Source organism: Carassius carassius, chromosome 2 (assembly GCF_963082965.1).
Source record: "Carassius carassius chromosome 2, fCarCar2.1, whole genome shotgun sequence".
Lineage (NCBI taxonomy): Eukaryota > Metazoa > Chordata > Actinopteri > Cypriniformes > Cyprinidae > Carassius > Carassius carassius.
Window position 1 is genome coordinate 48,290,042 of NC_081756.1, and position 22,830 is coordinate 48,312,871.

The window sequence follows — 22,830 nt, forward strand, 5'->3', positions numbered from 1 at the left end:
CCTCTTTCAGCCCGCATTTCTCTCGGTGTGTGCGCCGAGCTCGGACTGTGACCGCGCGCAGATCGGTGCATTACACCCGGGCTGCACCTGGACTTCACCAGCACGCTGCTTTCACCTACAGCTGGAGAACTTTGGATGTACAGTCTTATCAACCGCTGCTCGACATCTGGTTTGTTTGGGAGAAGGGGGAAATGGGGACACGGCGTGCCGAGGTGGCACTCAGACTGGTGATGGGGATCCAAACAAGGAGCCTTTTTATTCATTTTCAGAAGCTCCTGTGAAAAGCAATCGGATATCAGGACACTGATGAACCGGAAAACGTCTCTTTGGAGTTCACCTTACAGGATAGAAGGGCTGAAGGTCTCTGCGTTGGACAAACAGAGTATTGTCATTTATTTTTCCATCGCATAAAAGAGACTGATTGTGTCCGGAGACGCGTGTGCGGACTGTGCGCCCGGTGCGCAAAAAGACCCCCCATCACCAAGAAGCTTCGCGGAGACGCGGGTAAGTTCAGCCAGATTTCAGTGCGCTTTCCATTAGTGTTTCCTTAAAACCAAATTCACGCAGATGCCGCTATCCTGATGTTTTATATGCGTGCGTGTTTCCAAGTCCTTGTCCAATCTTTGATGCAATTTGTAATGCGTGGTTTCTATTCAAAAGGTTGGTTAGACGACGTATCTGTTAATTTCCCGTTAAAGATCATGTGAGATAGTGGAAAGCTTTGGAGTGGTTAAAGTAGTTGTACCGCAATGCTTCATTATATATGTGCATGTGGCTCCGTTGCGCTTACCTTTTATAAATAACACTCCTTTAACGCTCTACTTTACATTGGTACACGCTATTGTTTTATTCATAACTAAGCTTCCAATTAACTTCCTTAGGAACTCAATGGATTAAGAAGTATGTTATTAAACCCGGACGGTTTTCTTCTAAAGCGCGCGCAGATGCGCAAAGGCGAACCGCGCAAACTGACGCAGTCTGTGGAGAGCTACTTGACATTCTCGAGGAAGAAGAGCGGGACTGAATGGACCGATGTGTTCTGCATTGATGCCTGAAGCGTTCGTCTAGTAACTTTGCGCTCAGCGGAACATTCTGGCTCCTCGGAGAGACGGACTGAACAAACCTTCAGACTGTGTCCGATCTGGAAGCTGGCCCTCAGATGGGTTAAAACAGCTGTATCGGACATCAGCTACAGGCTCATCGTTTTGCTTCAGAAAATAGAGTTGCCAGGCAGGGAAGAAGACATGCTCTCGGCTTGAATCTAAAGCAATAGAATCGATAATATTTAGCTTAATAAAAAATAAATAAATTAAACAGAACAATGGTGCTGACGTAGATATAGTTATATTAGCATATTTTTTTTAAAGATGATAACTGTAACTGTAAAGTTTTATTAATCGTTCAGATTCTACAAGGATAAAGTCCACATAACCGATAACCGATAACGACACAATTTTGATGAATGATAATGAATGATAAAACATCGACAGCCAATCAAAATCCATTCTGCTTTAAAGAGCTCCAGCATTATTATTATTGTAGCTTATTATTGTGTGGATGCTAGTTTTAATTTGGCCTATATATCAATAATAATAATAATAATAATGCATTTTATTATCATAATAATATTTTATTTATATTCACCCCAAAGTGCTACAACAAGACATATTAGTTTACAGCAATAACAAATGAAAACTAATTAAAACTCAGTCACAATAAGCCTCTTTAAAAAGATGAGTCTTCAAAGATTTCCTAAAACAGTCCAAGGTTGGAGAATCTCTGATTCCTGATGTTAGAGCGTTCCACAGTCGTGGGGCAGAAACAGAAAAAGCTCTGGCACCCATAGAGTTTAATTCATGTACAGGCTGCTGGCTGCAGAGGGATATTTATCTTTAAAGTATGATAACGATGCATTTTTAATAACAATTCTAATTGTATGAGAACAATGAAGTCCACACCACAACCTTCACAACAGAGGATGTCATGGAATTACTTTCAAGAACAGTTTTTTTTTTTTTATTAGCTGATGAACGATTAAGCATTGACAGCCAATCAGAATCCATGCATCCTGCTTTAAAGAGCTTAAGCTAAAGCAGCAGATGGAATAATGGCAGTGTGTGGTTATCATTATAGTTATTGTTCTATCACATTTGTGCGCTGACAGAGCCGAATCTCTGAAGAGACACATGTAATGCTTTGCTCACAAGCTAACCTGTCCTCATGGATTTTTCACTTTGTCGTCTCTAATGCCTGTGTGGGAGCACGTGTTTGTTTTCGTGTTGACCTCATCTCTGCGGTGAGCACAAGTCTGTGCTAGTGTTTGCTGTTTATGGCTCTCAAGGAGCATTAGTCATTTAAATAGCACCAGAAGTTCTTTACAAAGCTGGAAACACAGTTTTCTCATTAAGTCTGAGAAACGGAGCGCGGCCGGTCAACACACCGACTGGATTCACCCGATACGGGCCGAGGGCTTTGGGAAATGCACTTCCTGGGCTCGGTGTAAATGTGATTAGTTCAGTCACCCTGTTCATGTCTGCCTCACCTCGCTGATGAACCCCCGCTCCAAACCTTTCACTTCATTTTTCCTGCATTCCTGGCAGCTCCTCAGAGCCTTGATTGATTACAGAGGATCCTTTGACCCCGACTGGTCTCAAATTAAATCAACCAAACACATTAATCAATATCTATTGGGTCACGGGGTTGAATTGCAACGTGTGATCTGCCATTATGTGTGACCTACAGCTGGGCGATATATCAAATATTCATGATTTATTCACCATGAAATTGCTGGCGATGTAAAATTAAATAACTTCATGAATAGTGTGATCCTTATATATGTGGTAATTTATAAAAATCTGTAAAACATCAGTGACAAAATTGCATTACAGATAATATATCAATTGATCAGTGCATTGTATGATTGTCACTAATATATATATATAGTTTTGAAAATTCACAATAATAACAGCATGATTAGCATTTAAAATGCAAAAAAACAAAAAACAAAAAAACAAAACGCATTTACCAAGATTAATAAATGCTTTAGGTGTATTGTATTGGGGACTTATTTAAAACTCATACTTTATATAAAAACACCATGATAATAATGCATCATAAGTGTGAGAGAGATTGCTGAGAGAAAACCCGCATTCTCCAGTTTTTAATCACACTGCTGCTTAATTTAACACATTAATGAAAGGAAAATGGCAGATAAAAATGCTTTGCAATATCACACTTCATTTCAGTCCATGTAAAAACAATATTCCATCAATTTTACCACTTCGTGAGCACATTTTACTAAAACTGACAAAACTTCAGATTAGTTTTGCACATTTATTGAATAAGACCCCGAGTTTCACACCCATACAGCACAAATATATATATATATATATATATATATATATATATATATATATATAAATACATTTAAAAATATACAAAATGTGGCCAAAAAAATTAGCTAAAATATGTTTCAAAATATATTTATGTGAATATATTTTCTACCAATATATATATCTTTAAAAAATACATTATTTATACTTTATTTAATATATATATATATCTAGTAGGGCATTCCATTCAGATTTGTATTTAGCCAATGTGTAGGCAACTGTAAGATTGAAAATGTATTTTCTTGCACCTGAAATCTATTTTCCTCTGAAAAAATACAAATATAATGAATATGTTGTTCAGCTCTAATTTGGATGTGTCTGAAATCCGACAGGTTGAGAAATCCCAGACATGATGCAATCTTCATTTTTTGTGTGGCTGTGGCTATATGTGTACGTCTGAGCTTGTGCAGGTGTGGGTTGAGATGTTGAAAGCGGTTTATTATAGTGATCCAATAGCTTTGTTCGATTGTCACTTCAGATGCAATGTGAGTCGAGGGTTTCCTTTGTAAGAGCTATCTGCTATTTACTCCTCTGAAGAGCAGGTGAGAGATTGCTTTTCTCATTTTGTCTTCCTGTCAGCTGTTGCCCTAAAAATGCTCACGACAGCTCACTTTTTCTCGCTGTATATGTTGTGACTTTCTGCCAGATTTCTCCGAGCATCTGAAATGAATTTGTGGGTCTCCACAGGGCCCCTTAGGGACTTCGCCTTCCTATTGGCCGCAGTGTGTTTTGTGCTCTAATGAAGGAAATTTATAACCGAGCGGTTAATTCACAGCCTGGGCGACACAGAGGCCTACCATTCAATGAAGCAGTATTGACTGTTTCCATATGAAGCGATCTCATTGGCCGGTAATGTGCCACTGCTTCGGTTTCAGACTGCTTCGCTTTTCTTTTTCATATAATTTTAAAATAGGCTGAATGAAAATATGTGACATTTCACCAAAAACGTATGTATACATACAATTCACTGCATTTTCTAGTTTAAATGAACAATAGAGGCAGTAAAGCACCAACAATTTTAAAATTATGATTGTGAGTTAACCCTTTGCCCGCCATTGATGGCATTTTCCAGCTTTCCGTGTTTTCACCGATGTACGGTAGGAAGCGTTATTACGCTTTCTATGCAAAAGTAGGGATGCACGATAAATATCACACGATATTTAATGCACATCTCGTCAGTAATGCTGGTTCTGTAATCAGCAGTAAATCTCTACACATGCATGATTTAATGTTTACTACACCGAGCCGTTGTTCACTGACAAGCTGCGCAAAACATGTGCAAAATATGATTGTGGTTTGGCGCATGTCGGGTTTTACAGAAATGTCAGGTTTTACAGAACCCTAGGCAGAATGACATATTTCCAAAACCTTGGTTGAATATTCTACTACTATTCCTTAAAATCTTAATCTAGTTTAACCAAATTTTACTTGCATCAGCCCAAACCTTACAAAATTACAAAATTGATTTGATTTTCCCAACTATTGCTCCTTTTGATATTATCGACAGTAAAACAAAACTCACAATGCCCAGGTAAAGCAAACCTTGGTAGATGCCATTGTTCCCATTGTAATTCCCATCTCTTTATAACCAGGTTGTTTAAATTTCAGACCAAGACTTGATCTACCGAACCAAGAGGCTGGAGGCTGGGTATCACACTCGTTCTTCCTCATGACAGATACAGTTGAATGAGAAACTCTTTATCTCTTTTAAATAATGGCTCTGCATTGCGGCGATGTGAACTGCGGAGCGAGGGCCATCATCTGTGACGGTGTTTGCGCAGGTCTAGGAACAGTATGATAAGATGTAGTTTGCATTCAGATCAAGGTCACTGCGCTGTGCTGAGACTCCCTTTTCCACCGAATGATGAAGCAACATAGACTTATACACAGAGACGGCTTTTGTTTCTCCAAGCTGTGGATTTCTGAGAGAACCTAGTGTGAAAAGATTTGGCTTGTTGATCATGTATCATGCCTTTCATAAGAGGATATTATTGTTGAACAAATATTGCCATGTAATAGCCAGAAAAGTCCAGATTTCTCATAAATGCATTTTAGTATGACGGTCAATGATAAGCAAAGACTTGCGTGTGATAATCTGTTCCGGGATCAGTAGCTCACAGGTATATGTTTTTAAAAATACATTAGTGCAATTCATAAACACGCTGATTTCAGGTTTGAAATTAATAATAAAATTTATTAAATTCTTTTGTGATCATGTTTTTTTTTTTTTTTTTTGCACCATGTGATCTATGTAATCATGTGACCTCTAATTTAAAGATGGCTTCTTCACTTGCTACTGTGTTAGGCATTGAGGAAAATATTTGTATCCCCCATTTAGTTTTATGCATTTATTTATTTACACTTCCTTTTATTCTGGATCATTGTGGCAATTTTTAAAGATGCTTTATGGTTACACCACATGACATTTTAGAGTTATTACATGTAATCTTTTCTTGAAAATTGAATGCAGGTTTTTCTAAAACGTTTTCTTATCACTTTATTTGTTGTTGAAAAGTTGTAAAAGTTCTAGGGTACTGCTTTCTTTCGCACTTTATACCGCCGGAAGCACAATTCACTGGGTTCACGAATGACAAGTGTGAAATGTTGCTTAACCCGGCGTTAAAAAGCTTGAAGTTACAGGAACTATTGAGTGTTAAAAGGCTGTGAAATTGTAGCTGTGCTGATGCTGTTGTGTGTGATGTTTCTGTGTGTCTGTTGTGGGTTATTTGGACATGGTTAGCCGTTCAGTGTTTAGCATAACCATTTGTTAGCAGGGACAGCAGCTAAATGTCTCCTCATACATTTTGTTTAATTAACTAAATCAATCTCTCGCCCAAGCCAGAAATACAATTACTGCAGGGGGCGTTGCCAAAACACCTGCAGTCTGTGTGTGTGTGTGTGTGTGTGTGTGTCACTCTCTCTTCCAAGTCTCCATTTGTCTACTACAATTGCACTTGTTCCCAACAATTGTGTTTGAATAAGGTTGAATAAGAACACCTGGGCTGCATTTATTTAATCAGAAATACAGTTATATTGTGAAATATTATTACAATGTAAAATAGCTGTTTTCTATAAATTCTATGAGTTTGATATAATTCTATTTAAATGTATAATTCTCTTCCAATTCTAATATGCTGATTTGCTGCTCAAAAAACATTCCTGATTATTATCAATGTTGCCACTTCATCTGTGACATTACCATTCAAAATGTGCTAAGTAAAAAAAAAAAAAATACAAAATCATACTTTTATTCAACTGGAGTACATTAAATTAATAAAGTGAGATTAAATACATTTATGATGTATTTAATAAATATTTATATTTATATTTCAAATAAATGCTGTCGTTTTGATCTTTCTATTCATCAAAGAATTCAGAAAAATAAAACACATCAGTTTCCACAAAAATATTGTGCAGCACGACGCACACGTTTTCAACATTGATAATAATCAGAAATGTTTCTCGGGCAGCCAGTCAGCATGTTACAAAACTTCTGAAGATTATGTGACACTGAAGACTGGAGGAATGATGCAAAAATGTGTGCTGTCAAACGATTAATCGCGATTAATCACATCCAAAATAAAAGCTTTTGTTTACATAATATATGTATGTTTGCTGTGTACATTTATTATGTATATATAAATATATAAATACACACACGCAGGCATATATTTCAGAAGAATGTGTTATGTTCATAGATATTTTTTTAAAATATAAATTATATGAATATAAATAGACATGTAAGTACATGTAAATATTTCCAAAATATATACTGTATGTATGTGTATATGCATAATATACACAGAACACACACATATATTATGCAAACAAAAACTTTTATTTTGGATGTGATTAATCGTTTGACGGCACTACTGAAAATTCAGCTTCGATTACAGAAATAAATTACATTTTACAGTGTATTCGCATAGAAAACAATAGGCCTAGTTTTAAATTGTACTAATATTTCGAGCCTGTCCTCCAACAAAAAACGACCATATAGGTCGCATGTGCAAGCACCTTATTACGACCTATATTTACGTTTTAAGGTTAAGCGCCCTCTAGCGGGCGTAAAAATAATGACAGTATCGCGTTGCGTCTGTCATCATGAAATGACGTATCACGTCATTACCAATCAAAACGCACGTTTATTTAAATTAAATGCATGGGCTTTTTACACCGATCTCACAGTATTTCCTACATATTTTACTAGGTGGCTTATTCGTTCGAATGACCACACCTAACCCCACCCCTAAACCTAACCCTCACAGAAATCATGCTAAATTATGATTTATTGAGCATATACATTTTCGTGCATGTCCGTTCCCTGGGATCGAACCCATGATAGCATGATTACATATCAAGGTATAACGCAATAATCTACTCACTGAGCTACACGAAACACAAACCAGAGGGCAAATAAAAGAGTACAAAACATTCATATGAAAACGACCTTTTGCCGCAATTGTAGTATACGCTCTGATGGGTCGTATTTCAGGGATTTGGACAAACGACCTATACGAGCGTATTGGTTGGAGGACAGGTTGAATATTTCACAATATTACTGTTTTTGCCGTGGTGAGCAGAAGAGACTTCTTTCAAAAACATATAAACATCCTAATAGTTTCAAACTTTTGACCTATAGTGTATGTTGTAATTTAGGTTAAGTGAGGGTGTGTGTGTGTGTGTGTGTGTGTGTGTTTGGCTCTTCACTAAGGATGAGTTTTTATGTCCATTCATGCTTAAACCAGTGCTGACAGAAACCACCTGGCTCTTCCAGCACAACAGTTCATCTCTCTCTCTATCTCTCTCTCTCGCTCCCTCTCTCTCTCTCTTTCTCTCTCTCTTGCTCCCTCTCGCTCCCTCTCTCTCGCCTGGTTTCTCTGTCTGCAGTGTCAGATTTGAGCCCTGTGGGGTTTTGTGCGTCTGTTAGGTGACATTGGTCAGTCCGTAGGGGCCGGTGTGTGTGTGTGTGTGTGTCACTGCAGTGCTGCTCCAGTAGATCTGTTTTCATGCTTCATTCACAGCCAGAGAGGAGAGAAACACAGATGTTGGGAAACAGAGATGTGTCTGATTGGCTGGATTGAGATGCTGACAGACAGCATTTTTAAGTCAGACAAGGATTTGTGTTGAAAGTGGATATAGAAAATAAATACAGATAAATAAAACCAATAGAGATACAGTATAAACACATTTTAGCCCACCTTTGTCTGAGGTTCAACCCCGATAATTGTTTTTGCTCAGCCCATTTCTCCTTACAATGAAAATAATGTTAGTGGTTAAAGTTTATGAAATAAAATTTTGTGTTTTGAGCACAATGAATTCAGTTGATGTATTTTATGAGGTTCATTGGATAGCTGAGCTTATTAGAAACAATAGAGGTCAATCGTGTACTGGTAAGCTGACTTGACAAATGTTATATATGGGTTATAATTACAAACAGAGCATTTTTATTTGTGGAAGAAGCATGTAGAATGTATTTCACGTACAAAATTGTGAATAAGTCCTTGTAGTTTACATTTTAAATTATTACAAGATTGTTACTTTTTATATTATTTCTATTATTTATTTTTATTTCAGTATTAGTCTTAGTAAGGTACTTATAACTATTTCGGTCTCTCACTCTCTCTCTATACTGACATTTATATATTTTTATATTTATTTTAAGTTAATTACACAATTTTTATTCGGTTTAGTTTTATTTAACACTGACAATACTGTTAACACATTAGTCTGTTGATCAACGTATTATAATATATATATATATATATATATATATATATATATATATATATATATATATATATATATATACATATACATACATGCACGCACACACACACACACACACACACATACACACACACACACACATATATATATATATATTCCCAGTTAGTGTCATCATAAAAAAAAAAAAAAAAGTTTTTGAAGAGTTTCTCAAATAAGCAAATTAGAATTTCTGTAAAACAATTATTTTTTCTCATTCTTTCTCTTTTATTTGTGACATTTCAGAATAAAATAAGCTTTCCTATTGAGGCAGCTTCCCCTGTATTAATTCTCTATAAATAGGCTAGCTTAATTATTATTATTTTTAAGTAGTTTCTAACAAACACACTAGTGTGTAACCTAATATGCATATAAGATTGCACATCATACAAAAGGCATGCTAAGTTTCATGCAATGTTAATTTGCTGAGGTGATGGTTGTGAAAATATAGCGAGCTCATATAGTACAGTGGTGCACATATAGTTTAAAAGCTTGTCTACTCAATTTAATGATGACATTGATGCAAAGTTTTAAAAGTCAGGCCTCGTGCATCTATTAAGAAAGCAGCTGTGGTCAGTTTGGAGTGGATTGACTTTAAGGCTCTTGACGCGCTCCAAACACACTGGCAGTTCACCATTTATATTTCTTTCAAAATGAGAAGTATGTTTTATGATTTGAATGGCTCTGTGGGAATCAGGTCTGTACGTCATAATGAAGCAAAGGGTGAATGTTTTCAAGGCGGCTGCATTATTCACATGAGATCAGGACGGAGATTTCAGAGGCCTTTTATTCGGGTTTGATTGAAGCATCTAAGACATCAACAGTCTCTCTGCACGCAATGCTGAGTGCTGAATAAACCCTGAGAAAGAAAGTGACGGTTTGAGCCTTTAAGAGCTTCAGACAAAACAAGAAAACTTGAAGAAGAGAAGAGAAGAGAAGAGCCGTCTGTGACTCATCTGTTTCTGATTTCCTCTGAATAAAGGGATGAGGGTGAATAATGGGGGCGTGGCCTGGTGATGTTATAGCCACGCCCCCTAAAATGTGATTGTCTGAATTGCCATCCCAAAAATCTCCCAATCAGAGGCGGGAACTTCAGTAAAACAAGATACAACTTCCAAGGTTTAAACTGAAAAATATCGTTAGTACAATAACAACACCAACAAAAATAGTAATTATTATTATTATTGTTGTTGTTACTGTTTTTATTATTATTAATAATAATAATAATATAATAACAATTCTAAATTAAAACATGTTTTTTGTTGATATTTTTATGATCATTATAATAATAATATGAAATATTTTAACATTTATTATAATTTAATATAATTTAATTATAATGAAGTAGTTATAGTACTGTATCATTTATTAATAATTCTTAATATATTAATGTATTATTATTATTATTATTACATATCATTATAAGTAATTTATAAAAGAAATTATGATCAAATGATGTATGAGCTGTACTGTTATTTATTTAATAATAATGATACAAATGAATATAAATATAGATAATGATTGTATGCAATTCATTATTTAATATCATAAAAACAGTAATTTATAAAATATATATTTTATTATACTGTCATTATTATTATTAATAGTAATAATATTAATAATACAGACAATGCTTATAATGTGAAATGTATTATTATTATTGTCATTATGTAATACTAATAATAAATACAAATTGTAATAAAAAAAATACTGTCGTTACATAATGATAATAATAATAATAATAACAACAATAATAATAATAATAATTATAATAATAATAATAATAATAATAATAATAATAATAATAATAATAATAATAATAATAATAATAAACATAATACTGGTGATGATTATATGTAATTTATTATTAACATTATTTAATCATAATAGTAATAATAGTTTATTATAGTTATTATTAGCATTATTATTATTGTAGATTATGCTTCATTCCACCCTTAAATGAATTCTCTTGTCTTCGGGCTTCTGTAACCTCTCCTTTGTTCCTGATCAGAAGTTATCTCTCATCCGTCTGTAATGAAGAGGATTATCAAATCACAAATCAAGCCTGCTGGGATTCTTCATCCGAGCAGCCATATGGAGGATTTACCCATAATCCCAGTGTTAAAGAGAAAGGCTTGATGTCCTGGCCGTGTTTGAGCTTTTGTGTGTGAAATCATGAAAACATGCAGGTCATCGCTGACTGACTCGGATCGTATCGTATCGGATCGGATCGAGTGTGTTCTGATCATGTGTGAGTCAAGGTCATTACTGCAGTTACATCTGAAATCATGTGTTTATGCAGCTGATTTAATGAAGTCACACACTGAGATAAGAACAAATGTCCTTTTGGTTATTAAATCATTATGATTTTATGGCCAAAGAATCTTCACACCCATAGTGCTGCCTTTAGGTGCAGCTGAGAAACTCAGTGTTAAAGTCAGAAACATAACTCAGATAATAACTCAAACGAAAGAATCACTCTATGAACAATAAACACAAATAACGACATTTGAATCATTGAAATACAGTATGCACAATTAAAATGCCTTTAAAATGATTCATTATAATTCAGACTTTTTCTTATTTACTTATTTTTCATTTCTAGTAGTACTACTACTAATGTATTATTGTTTTTTTCAAAATGATTGAAACACAGTATGCAAAATAAAAATGACTTGCAAAATGATTCAATATAATTCACTACAGACTTTCTTATTATATGAATATTATTTATTGATTATTATTATTTTGTACCATTACTACAATATATTATTATAATTACTCATTATTTATTATATATATATTCTTTTTTTTTTCTTGGTTTATTTAATTAACAGCGTATGTGTTTGGGGCACAATGACAGAATTGCTATTTTTCAGAAGTGTTATATTTAGTATTGTCTGAAAACTATTGTAGTTTTTATGTATATTTTAAATTAGTTTTTATTTTTCCTTTTATATTGCAGTCAGCTCCACCCCCCATTTGGTGGGTTGATGCGCCATTATTGTGACCCTGGAGCACAAAAGCAGTCTTAAGGCGCTGGGGTATATTTGTAGCAATAGCCAAAAATACACCGTATGGGTCAGAAATATCGATTTTTCTTTTATGCCAAAAATCAATAGACTATTAAGTAAAGATCACGTTCCATGAAGATATTTTGTAAATTTCCTACTGTAAATATATCAAAACTTCATTTTTGATTAGTTAATATGCATTGCTAAGGACTTCTTTTGGCCAACTTTAAAGGTGATTTTCTCAATATTTCGATTTTTTTGCCTTGTCAGATTCCAGATTTTCAGATAGTTGTATCTCGACCAAATACTGATAACAAATCAAATAACCTAACAAATCACACATCAATTGAAAAATTATTTATTGAGCTTTCAGGCGATGTATGACTCTCAATTTCGAAAAGATTTACCCTAAAGACTGGTTTTGTGCTCCAGGGTCACATTTGTTCGTGCAGCTACCTGAAAATGAAAAAAATCAGGCTTCAGTATCAGGAGTGGAGGTCTACAAGCCCATCGCTGAGTCCATTCTGCCGGGCTCGGGCCATTTTTTTTTTTTTTTTTTTTTTACAAAAAAATGTATTTAGCTTCTCTCCTTTTATTGTGCCCATATACGCGCAGAGCACACATAGGCTACTGTATGAAATACTGTTATAATGATTATAGGCTATTATAAATATTATACATCACATACGCAATATGCAACGCATATACTCATGAAACGCTTTAGCACACAGATGACAGTTGACCATGCAGAGCATCAGGGAGAAGTCGGAGTATGGGGAGTTAGTAAAAGTTTCCAATGCTTCGGGAAAAGCTGCAGTTTGCAAGAGTTTTGATTTGATTATCCTCAGAAACTCGTTTAAAGCCTGTGTGATTTCTGCCGGGGTGTTCCTTCAGTTTTTCTGTGCATTCTGCATTGCTGTTTTCTGGACTTACAGAGGTTAGCTGTGGTAACGGGACAGTATGAGCAGGTCACAGCTCTCTGAGAACTTAATTTATGGTGCATTCAGAAAGCTTGTTCGGCCCTGAATACGTAATATAAGAGCACAGCCGCAGTGGAATACTGATGATGCACGTACACATGCGCTCAAACACACATGCACACACACACACACACACACGCACACAGCTCTCATCACGGTAATTGCTGGATTCCTGCTGTAAAGCAATGGCTTTAATATTAAAGCATTTCTCGTTCATGCATTGCAAGGTCATGTGACACTATCTTTAAAATGTCTTTGAAACATGTAACATAATGAACGTTAAGCTAAATGATGCGCTATTATATGTATGTCCTCTATAAAAGTGTTGAAAACAATCAGGGTTGTGTGTGTAATTTAAATTTTTTGACTGAAAATATGCATGCTAACTGCATCTTTGGCCATTTACAGTGAATATAACAAAACAATCTGGCCATTTTGAGTTTTTCTGATATTGTGTTATGTACTCTAGTGCTAAATGATCAACATAATCCATCATATTTCAGCTGTGGGAGCAGTTTATTCGATATATATTGATACTGCCTTCAATTCAGCCTCAGCAGCACGTCATACAGTATGTGGACCTTTGGTTTACTGTAGGTGGAAGGTGCTTATTCTACTTGTAATAAAATCTGTAAATTTACTTATTTGATTCAGTTAACTGCGAGAATGCAATGTTTAAGTGCAACAAACCACACAAATTTTAGGCGTGCTTGCCTTTCTAAAAATACCATAAAGCTGAACCCCCCACCACAAAAATAAATAAATAAATAAAAGATGTGTTGCTGAGAACATGACAAGTACATGTGCATCTCAATAAATAGAATGTAGTGTAAAAGTTTATTTCAGTAATTCAACTCAAATTGTGAAACTTGTGTATTAAATAAATTCAATGCACACAGACTGAAGTAGTTTAAGTCTTTCGTTCTTTTAATTGTGATGATTTTGGATCACATTTAACAAAAACCCACCACTTCACTATCTCAACAAATCAGAATATGTGACATGCCAATCAGCTGATCAACTCAAAACACCTGCAAAGGTTTCTTGAGCCTTCAAAATGGTCTCTCAGTTTGGTTCATTAGCCTACATAATCATGGGGAAGACTACTGATCTGACAGTTGTCCAGAAGATAATCATTGACACCCTTCACAAGGAGAGTAAGCCACAAACATTCATTGCTAAAGAAGCTGTCTGTTCACAGAGTGCTGTATCCAAGCATGTTAACAGAAAGTTGAGTGGAAGGAAAAAGTGTGGAAGAAAAAGATGCACAACCAACCCAGAGAACTGCAGCCTTATGAGGATTCAGGGCATCAAGAGCCACCACACACAGACGCGTCGAGGAATTTGCTGAACCACAAACAAAATCAGAGGCGTCTTACCTGGACTAAGAAGAAGAACTGGACTGTTGCCATTGGTCCAATGTCTTCTTTTCAGATATGAGCAAGTTTTGGAAAACCAAGGTCCTAGAGTCTGGGGGAAGGGTGGAGAAGCTCACTGAAGATGCTGATTTAATTTTCCAGCAGGATTTGGCACCTACCCACACTGCCAAAAGCACCAAAAGTTGGTTAAATGAGCATGGTGTTGGTGTGCTTGACTGGCCAGCAAACTCACCAGACCTGAACCCCAGAGAGAATCTATGGGCTATTGTCAAGAGGAAGATGAGAAACAAGAGACCAAACAACGCAGATGAGCTGAAGGCCACTGTCAAAGAAACCTGGGCTTCCAGACCACCTCAGCAGTGCCACAAACTGATCACCTCCATGCCATGACGAATTGAGACAGTAATTAAAGCAAAAGGAGCCCCTACCAAGTATTGAGTACATGTACAGTAAATGTTTTTTTTATTTATTTTTTTATTGATCTTATGAAGTGTTCTAATTTGTTGAGATATGAATTAGTGGGTTTTTGTTAAATGTGAGCCAGAATCATCACAAGTAAAAGAACCAAAGACTTAAACTACTTCAGTCTGTGTGCATTGAATTTATTTAATACAAGAGTTTCACAATTTGAGTTGAATTAGTGAAATAAATGAACTTTTACATGGCATTCTAATTTATTGAGATGCAGCTGTAGCTGTTTTAATTTGTTATTGTTAATTGCAGTATTGTTACAGTCATTAATCTCAACCCTACATTACAGACTTGTAAAACGTCTACTGTAATAACACATCTGAAAAACAGGGTTAATATAACTGAGGTTATTGCTATTTCTTTAACAGAGAGCAGTTTTTTGTCCTATGGGTTGATTTCTAGTAAAGAAAAATAAATAAATAATTTGTTAATTTTATTGTTTTATTGTGTTATTTAATATAATTCATACTGTGAGATGTTGATGTTGGACATGCTTTGTAAACAAATGGAACTAGCTGGAGCTGGAAAAATAATTTAAGAAAGTGAAATGAGCCAAAATTGACCATAATTACTAAACACTCTCAGACAATACTGGTCAAAGGTTTGGGAATTGCTAAGATTTTTACATATTTGTTTTATTTAATTTTATTTATTTATTTGTTTTAAAGAAGACTCTTCTGCTCATTCTTCTCTACTCTTCTACTCTTCTTGACTGAATCAGTAATGCCAAATATTATTTATGACTAGAATAAAAAACATTCAGTTTGATCATCTTCCAGTGTTGTAGGTGAATTTGATAAAACCCGCCGCTACAACAGACATGTGAGACCAAAAGGGAACAGTAATTTAAATGAACACCTCTGTTTTTTCTTTAGACTTCTGTGTGGAAACAACACAAGACAATTTCAGGTCATTTGGGTCACTCTTCTTGATAAGAGTGGCCCAGCAGGAAACATCATTACCTTTCTTGCCATTGAGTCTTTTTAAGATCTTATTAACATTTACTTATTTTAACAAAGCGTGCTTCTGTAAAGCATCACCTGACTTCTGATGCCTGCTGCTTCTGGAGGGCCCTCATGTGAGCCGAGCTCCTAATAGGCCGGGAAGAGAGAGGATTTATTCCCGCTTGCTTTTTAATTTGGAGAAGGCTCTCCTCCTGCACTAAAGAGTCATATCGGTCTCCTCCTCTTTTGTGGTGGGATTTATTCCCCTTGCCTGGCTGTGTTTCTCTCAGGTTCCTCCCCCTGTGGGGTTTGTGGCTTTGGGCTCGATTGATTTCCATCCGATCAATAGCTTGAAGCTGGAATTAAAGAAGGAAGCACGAGTCACGTCCCGCCGATCCTGCCGCAGTCTCCGAGGAGGGCTGAGGTATCAGAATAAAACCTCTCGGAGGGGACGGAGGTGCATTTGAATACGATCCATCACCGGATTGATGCGGCCAATGATCTCCGCAACACCAGCCAATAATCTACCGCGCAAAATCACTCCTGTCACCCTACGGCCAATAACACTACCCGTTTGATCCTGCTCCTGTCATTCGGCCAATGAGGCGAAGATTGATGCGTGGCCCAGCGGAGCAGAGCGCTTTAAATGATGACACACATCTCTCTCACCTTGAACCTAATTGACTGTCTCGAAGCTTGAGTCGGGAAATTCTGACAGGGAGGATCACGCCTGTCAGAGAGCACAGGGTTGAAGTTGTTAGTGATGCAGGGTTCCTCCAGCACTCCACCGATGAAGAGAGACGTCATTTCCATCTGAGGTCACGCAAAGGCACAACACAAGGACGGTCCAGGCTGGGTTAGAGGATCATTGAGATACTAGTTTGTATTCATAGTTTTTTAAATACTTTTATAATTAGATCATATAAAGTAAATTTGTAAGAGTTTAATTTAACTCAAGAATTTTAATGATTAAAGGCAATAAAATAACCAAACTTTTTTTGAAAGTAACCCTTAGCTATCCATGAATTATCCATAACATAATAATCACACACACACACACACACACACACACACACACACACACACACACACACACACACACACACACACACACACATAAATAAATAAATAAACACATACAGCCCTTTGCTTCAAGTATGGTTTTTAAGGTTTTAGTCTTAGTTAGGTATAATATAATACCCCTGGCCTGGACGTCTCGTTCCTCGTCGCGTAACAGTCGGCTGAACTCTGAGAACAGGTCCTGCTGTCCAGAGCTCCATTTGTCTTCAGGAGTTTAGTTGTCAAAGATTTAACGCTCGTAAATTCCCTGCGTACCCCAACGTGTTAGATGAGAGACACGAAATAAAGCCATCACTCACGTGGCCGAGCGAAATCACGCAGGAGAGAAGCTGTCATAGTGGGCCTGAGTGCAGACATCACTCGAGCTGTCTGGTTACCATGCTGATTTTTGCTGCGCGTGTGTCACGGTACCGTGGCGGCAGGGTCAGATCGCGCCAGTCTCTGCGCTCCCCGGCGAGGAGCCGTCCTGCAGTAAGAGAAAGTAATCAGTCATGATGTCAGTGCCAAGCCCCTGACTCAGTCAGGCTAATAATGAGCAGGCAGATCTATGAACAGCCCCGCTGAATAAAGGACCGCTGTGGGCAGCGCTGCCAAGCGTGACCTGTTTACAGACAGAGAGTTAAAAATTGAGAGCAAGCGGTGCATTTCCACTATTCGAGGACAAAGAAAGGGCTTCATTTGTTTCATTTCTTGGCAATCATATTCAGCTTTTGTATTTGATTTTGTCCAGAGACTCAAACTAAACAGAAATATAGCCTACAATTTGGTGCAGATGCTGATATCTATATGGCCAAAAAGAAAATTAAAATCTTATGACTAATGTAAATAGATGAAATCTTTGCATATAATCAGCCTTGGCTTTATATCTCCAATAATATGTCTTAGTAACTAAGATGATATTTAAATGATCCAAACATGTAATGTAATACAATCCAATGATGTTTGAGCAAATAAATGTTCCTCAAAAAGATCCTGATGATCAGAATTGAGACAATTTTTTTTCCCTAAAAACAATGATTGATGGAGATCAAGCCAAGCTGCTTCAGTCCAGTAAGTGTTCATCTTCTAAGTTTTGATCATTGACCATTTAAAGGCCTTAGAAATTTGTATCAGATATGAAACCGTTGTATCTGTCACTTTGACTTAATGGATTGTAAATTTTCTGTCATTTATGTCAGTAAACTGTTGCGATATTTACGAGTTTTTAACATGCCATTGATATCACAACAACTTGTGTCAAAAACTCTTTCAACAAAAGATACAGAAAAAGACAACAGATACATGTTAGCAATCTGTTCACCCCATCTGAAGAACAATACCTCATCCATTAGTCCACCAAATCTGGTTTATCTCCCCAAATCCTTATTGACATCTCTCTTGTCTTTTTATTCATAACTTGTTTTCCATTTGCCTTTGCTCCTTTGTTCTCCAATGTGAATTGCCATTAGCATTATGAGAAAGTCTCTGAAGGGAAACATCATTTATTTTTAATGGAAACCAATTGAATTATCCATTAATGCTTTTAATATTTACTAAGTGACAAGACTTTTGGGTAATGCAACCTGTGATGCACGTACGATCATACTTGAAAGTTTTTGTGAACTCTTAAGACATTCTATATTTCTGCATACATTTTCCTACATAATAAGTATATGAACATTTGCCTGTGAACCAGTGTCTGGCGTGACACTCGGGCAGCAGTAATTACAACCAAATTTGGAATAGTCCTGCTCATCGGCTCGGAGGAATTTTGAACCATTCCTCATTGCATCACTCTTCAACTTTGTGATTTTGATGGGCTTCTTTGCATTAACTTCTGTCTTTGGTGACACTCTTACTATACTATACACTGGTTTCAAAAAGGATTTCCGTGAAATCCATGTGGGCCAGATGTGGGCCGGATCTGGGCCAACACTGGTTCCTTTCTGGGTAGGACCCACTTTCTGAGAGCTTGAGTTCTTCTGGGAGAGTTTAAGATTTGCATTGTCTTCCTCTTTTGTTATCCTGCCATGCACACCATTGTTGTTCTTCAGTGTTTGCATGATAATGGAATTATGACCAGTATTAGTCTATGCAAACGAGATGTACAGATCCTTCCATATTTTGCTGGGGTTTTTTGTCGGGGTGGACAATGAACCTATAGAAATTTCACATTATTATCTCCATCACAGTTATGCACATGACAATTGCAATGCTGCGTCATCGCTTAAGTTTACCATTTGCATGCATTTTTGATGCAAGGTAGAGTAACTGCATTTCAGTTGTTGTTTACCATCTGCTCCCTAAATTGCTGAGCCCCCCAAAAACATTTTGTAACCTGTTGCAGGCCATTGAGCATCAATATTTTTGTGTAGGTCCTCAGAAACGGCTTTTGACTGAGGGACGGCAAACTTCCACAAACCTACACTGTCAAAATTGCTTTCCAAGAAAATGCTTCTACAGTCTTTGAAACTGAACAATCAGTTCAGTGTTACTTGTCATTTCTTCAATTATTTGTGAAATTTACTAGCAATTTCTGAGTGAAAATTGTTTCAACTTGTTTTTTGAGTACGTGTGTTGAGGACTCTAATTGTGTCTTTAAATGAACTGATCCTCTGAAGATATTTATCATTTTTGGTATCTAGATGATTCTATTGAGCCACTTGGAGTGTGATGTCTTTATGGTAACCTTCATAAAAACTCACTCTCAACCTACTCCTTCATAGCAGCATATTGCAACACGAGGACTACCATCTAGACATTACCCTCTAAGCCGGCGGAGAGGCTTGCTGGGGTTGCTAGTATAATATTGCAAACATTTATCATGTTGCAGACACAGAAACAGGTGGGCCGAGACTCAAGCTGTGGTCACACGTTGGTGTGGGAGTCTGTTCTCCTCGCTGTGTTTTCAGATGCTGCCCTCACCTTCAGTCACTCACTAATCGCCAACACGTCTCCATCTGCATCTCTGTGGAGTTTAGCTCAAGTCAGTGGAAACACCCACATATGTTATCTTCACACATGGCTTAATTGCCGCCCCTGTGCTGTGACACGGTCCTGTTTGCTGAAATACACGGCTGTCTTTGAGGATATTTGAGTTGAAGAAGCTTCTGGACTCTGCATGAATCAATCAGCTCTAGGGATGTGCAAATCATAGATGCACAATACAGGGCTAACATATGCTTTTGCTGTTGATAAGGACTGATGTACAGCTGAAATTATGATATTAAAACGTATCTTAACAAATTCTGACATGATACACATGCCAATAACATGACCTTGAAAAATTATTTAAATTCATACATAAAACGGCTTGAATACAGCTCTTTCATGATAACTGTTTTTCTTTTTTTTAAATGTAAATTTATTTAGCTGGTTTTTGGGGTGTATAAAGATATGGTATAGCATAGGGTCTATATGGGAGATATCAAAATGTGAGATGATAAAAAATTAGAGAATTATTTCGCTATGTTCTTTTATTATTGTTTCTTCGAAAACAACACATAGTATTTGAATATTTGTTTGTTTGTTTGTTTATTTATTTAGCCAAATCAGAATCGTAGTGCAAAAACATGCAAAACAACCCAAAATGCCATGTTGTACAGTGTAAGTGTTAATTCATAAATAATAACAAAACGTGTAAATTTAAATATTTATATTTACCAATACATTTATTTATTTATTCAAAAAATATATATATTTTTTAAATATATATTTATGTGTATATATATATTTATGTATATATATATATATATATATATATATATATATATATATATATATATATATATATATATATGTTTATATATATATATATATGTTTATATATATATATTTATATGTTTATATATATATTTATATGTTTATATATATATGTTTATATGTTTATATATATATATATATATATATATATATATATATATATATATATATATATATATATATATATATATATTTTTTTTTTTTTTTTTTACTTGTTGATTACCAAATCTCATTTTACAGTTATTCCTGTAACCAAACAAAAATATTACATTTAGTCATTTAGATTTACATTCAATTTTACTTGCAGTGACAATTTTTTTTTCAGCGTGCAGTAATTTTGGTGTGACTAATCTCAATAAATGCAAATACAAGCTTCCCTCAGAGATTCATTGGTCAGTCAAACTGATAGAAACATCCCCAAATTCATCCCATTGGTGGAGCCAGTGTTGCTGTTTTGGAACTTTCAAACTTACAAATGCCATACTTACAACTGTTACTGCTGCATATAAAGGTGGTATAACTTTAAGAAAGCACACCCTTCACTCTTTAACACTCCACTCTGTCTGAATGGTGAGTTTGTGTGTGTGATGGAGACGTGTAAAGAGCAGCTTGTGTGAATGACAGTGCGAACTGTAGGAGTAAGTCGAGAGGCAGATTAGAAATGTTGCAGGTTGATCTGGCACCAGACAGATGCATCGCAGTAGGACACACGCAGTCACATCGCAGCTGCCTCATGACTGAATGTCACACACTTCTCTGTCCGTCTCTAAACCATTCTCACCTTCCCATCATGCACTGCACCTCCTTCACCACGCCTGCGGGACCTGCGCTTTTGTTTGCTCACCGTAAGAGGAAAGTGTAAAAATTTAAAATGGAAGTTGCATGTCGTGCTAGCCCTGCTGCGAGAGTCCATACTCTCACCATCTGCTTTCTTCAGCCTTTTCTAGGTATTATAGACCTCCTTGGAGGGTCGAACCTGCATGGATTCGCCACTGATAGGCAGACATCTGCTGGACGAGATGCACACCACAAATATTAATAATGGGAATTTTAAGAATTGCTATCAAATGAATATTGGGAACATAAAAAATTTGCAAAGGATCCTGACATTGAAGGAGGGACCCAAACCTTTGCGAAAAAAGTAGCATGCTTTTAAAAAGGCTATTAATTGTTATGGAAATAATAATATACTTAAGTGTGAATTAAATGTAACATTTTAGACATTTACTAGCTTGTTAATTGTAATCAAATGAAATAAAGTTTCCATTTATATTAAATTCAATTAGCTGAACCTTAGAGTGCTTTTTGACTCACTTAGAGGTGTGGGTCATATAATTAGAATATCATCAAAAAGTTGATTTATTTCACTACTTCCATTCAAAAAGTGAAACTTGTATATTATATTCATTCATTACACACAGACTGGTATATTTCAGATGTTTATTTCTTTTAATTTTGATGATTATAACTGATAACTAAGGAAAATCCCAAATTCAGTATCTCAGAAAATTAGAATAGTGCATAAGACCAATACAAAGAAAGGATTTTTAGAAATCTTGGCCTACTGAAAAGTAGAGGTCGACCGATATATCGGGCCGATATTTGTCGTTTTTTAATATATCGGCATCGGCGGATATCTGTGTTTAGTAGCGCCGATTTAAAGTCAGGCACGTCGGCGGGCAGCCCCGTGTTATTGGTGCGGTGGAAAGTGCTGCTGCAGCAGCATGTGAAGCACCCCAAGCCAAAACTTTTGAAAGATTCAACAGCAGTCCTGGGAGATAAAGGTAGTCAGAGAATTTCACTCTGTAAATGGGGTGGAGAAGTTGACAGCTCTAACAAACACTGCAGCGTGACGTTACCAAAGTAAACTGTCTCTGACGTTACTCCGCCCCGCTCACAGACAGCACCGTGCTCGGAGAGACAGCTGTCCTGGAGCTGCCCAGAACGGTGAATGACATTTGTTCGGAAGTATGGTTTGATGCAGACAATAATCAGTTTTCCATCCAACTCATTTGTATTTAGGGATGTCAATATTCAATAATTTCCATGATCGATCGTCGTTT

At 36.2% G+C, this 22,830-nt stretch overlaps 1 protein-coding gene across 36 annotated transcripts in view; it reads left to right on the plus strand.

Moving 5' to 3' along the window:
• LOC132111166 (adhesion G protein-coupled receptor L3-like) overlaps window positions 1-22,830 on the plus strand; it is a 277,367-nt gene continuing 254,537 nt past the window's right edge. For all 36 annotated transcript variants that reach the window (XM_059518330.1, XM_059518347.1, XM_059518416.1 and 33 more), the window contains exon 1: window positions 1-504. The gene's annotated coding sequence lies outside the window, so the exon portion shown is untranslated. The remainder of the gene's footprint in view (window positions 505-22,830) is intronic.